The sequence below is a fragment of the Oryx dammah genome, unplaced genomic scaffold (genome assembly GCF_014754425.2).
Source record: "Oryx dammah isolate SB20612 unplaced genomic scaffold, SCBI_Odam_1.1 HiC_scaffold_6, whole genome shotgun sequence".
Lineage (NCBI taxonomy): Eukaryota > Metazoa > Chordata > Mammalia > Artiodactyla > Bovidae > Oryx > Oryx dammah.
The window spans coordinates 24,654,217-24,657,397 of NW_024070190.1; positions in this window are offsets into that span (position 1 = coordinate 24,654,217).

Sequence of the window (3,181 nt, forward strand, 5' to 3'; positions counted from 1 at the left end):
GTCAGGGTCCTTGGCTAAGAGGAGACTCTGCCTTGGGCCCGCCAGTGTAACAAACTGCACTCCACTATCTGCATGGTCCTTCTGAGTGAGTTTGTTTCCCGGAACATGCGGCTACAACATGTACATAAGGAAATTGGCGAATGCTATATTGGTTGATTTGTTATTTTGTTGCTTATCTAGATTTAAGAAAGTCAAGGGGAAAATATTAATAATGCAGATTAAACTTCAAAGTGTGAATGACTAGAGCCCAGGATGAAAGCGGATTTAGTTCAATGAACATCCTTTGTACAAGAGTGAATTTATCAGCAGATCTTATCATATGTAAGACAATCCATTTATCGGGAAAAGAGCAGACTGAGATGCAACTTCATTTGTCAAATCAAGGTTAAAATGCACCCATGGTTTGACTATGGATTCAAGAGCATCCTGGGAGGAAAATCAACCATATCAGATTTGTAGGAAAGACAACTGTGTATTTTATATTATCTGTAAATTTATTTTGTAAATATACATGATTAATATCAGTAAAACTTATAATAATGTATGTATTAAACACGCACACTGTAGGCCAAAGACAGGCATTCCTTGTGAAATTCCATTATATCCTTTGAATTTGCAGGAATCCCACAGAATGACTTCTATGTTAATGACAAGAAGAGAAACATTCTTTGAACAGTCATTGGGTGGCCAGGCATTATGCTTAGAGCCTTGTTTGCATTCTTTCACTTAATCCTCACTTTAACCCCTAAGAGGTTTGTCCTGCCAGCCCATATTTCCAGATACAAAACTTGAGGCCTAATGAAATTAAGTAGCTTGTTAACAATCAGAGCTAGTGAGTGGTAGAACCAGGAGTCAAACCAAGATCCCCGTGACTCCAAAACCTATGTTTGTTACATGTGTGTTTGCAGCCTATTGGTTACAAACCAAGTGGTTTGTAATTGGTAAATTACAGATGCAACTATAGGTATTCATGGCGAAATACATTGCTCTGTGAAATACTTATTTAAAATGAAATACTTATTTAAAACTCCATCATCTACATCCTTGTGTAGAAATTACTTGCTTTCTACTTCAAGCAAGCAATCCATATTGCCTTTTAAAACAGAGGAGAGTATTTATAAGGATATTAGGGGATTCTTGGGTCTTGGTGTTTAACAGAATAGATAATTCTATAATCCTTCCACTAAATACCCAGACAAACTGTAACAAGAATCTTTTAAATGCATGGATGAGCTTTGAAGGAAGTAACTGACTGACTTCCACAGGCTAAAAACAAAGTAAGCTTAAGTGACAGAACAAGACTAAACATCTGAGCTGATACTCTGCTGGTTCCCAAGGTGATGTGGTAGGATTGGCCTAAATAATCAGAAAGTATGAGTTTGAATTATCATGAAAGAATAATGCAAATGGAAATGTGTAAAATATTCACCTAATAACAAAACCCCTCTCGATCAGCCTAGGCTCAAACAGGGAAGAGATCTCTCCTCCCCAAATCCTAACCGCACAGTTCAGGAAGTCACAGTTCAGAAAACTGCAAATGACCCTGATTGAGTGATATATCCCTGGGATCTCTGGCACAAGCAAATACAAAATCTCTTTGCAACCCACTTTTGGCAAAGCTACTACAGATAAAAGCTACACTGCAGATTAGATCACAGCCCAAATGAAAAACACTGAAGGAAACAATCTACCACATATGTGTGTGTGCTAGTCGCTCAGTTGTGTCCAGCTCTTTGCGACACTATGGACTGTAGCCCACCAGGCTCCTCTGTCCATTGGATTTTCCAGGCAAGAATACTGGAGTAGGTCGCCATTCCCTAGGGGATCTTCCCGACCCAGGTATCGAACCCAACTATTAACAGGATTAGAGTCTCTGGCTTCCCTCATAGTCCAGTGTTTAAAAATCTGCCTTGCAATACAGGAGACACAGGTTCGATCCCTGAGCCAGCAAGATCCTACATGCCACGGGGCAACTAAGCCCGTGTGCCACGACTACTGAGCCTGCACGCTGGAGCCCAAGAGCCACAACTACTGAGCCCACGTGCAACTACTGAAGGCCATATGCCCAAGAGCCCATTCTCTACAACAAGAGGAGCCCCTGCAGTGAGAAGGCCACGCACCACAACTAGAGAGGAGCCCTTGCTCTCCACAACTAGAGAAAAAGTCCACACGCAGCAGTGAAGACCCAGCACAGCCAAAAATAAATAAAAAGGATTAGAGACTCAAAGAACTTTTTAGGGGATCAATCTCTGCTGTCTTCAGACATACAAGTGCTCCAGGGAGAAAAGGAGGATGTCGCCCCTGCCTCAGAGGCAAGTTTTACATGAAATCTGGTCTCGCTGGCTAACCACCAGATATGTTAGAATTGCCATATCACTCTCTGCTGCTTCAAAATGTCCCTTTGAATTGGCATCTAGAAGGAAAATACGTGTTCCATCTGAACATGAATCTAACCAGGAAGTGGTTAGAGAGGCCTCCTCTGAAACCACTGAAGCTTGGGCCTTGTAAAGATTGCAATGGTGCTTTCTGATTTCTTGTTGTAAGCAGTTTATTCAAGAGGTGGAGGGGGAAGCCCAGCTCAGGAGCACAGAGCCAGTGAGCTGGGTGGGAGGGTTGATGTGGGAGCAACATCCAAGGTCAAGTCAGTGGCACTGAGGGCTTCTGGGGGTGGCCCAACCCCTCGCCTGAGCAGGTACACATGCTATTTTTCTATAATCACTGTGGCAAAAATAGATCCAAATCCTTGTCAACTGTAACTATCCCCAGGAGTACCACTTCTAGTGGGAAGATACTGCCAGACTAGGTGGAGCAGGTAGGGAAATGGACATTGGCCTTCAGGGCCTGTGAAACCAGGCATTTTTTAAACACCATCAGGATGGAGGTTAAGGGGCCAGGGGAACCAGTGAGAGCTGGGCAGAGGAAAGGGCTGTGCCTAGGAATGGGGCGAAGCTGAATCATCCCTGTGACACCTGGGTGGAGGGAGGGGATTGCCTCCTAAAATGTAGCAAGGAGAACTCAGCCTTCTTTATTTAGAAGTTCTAAAATAGAGGTTTTCATCCTTGGGTCCAGGGATGAGTTAGTGAATCATTATCTGGGATCCATAAAGACTCAGCAGACAGCCTGGGGCCTCCAGGTATGCTTCTCTGGGGACAGCGGGGAGTGGGGGGGGGGGCGGAGGGGG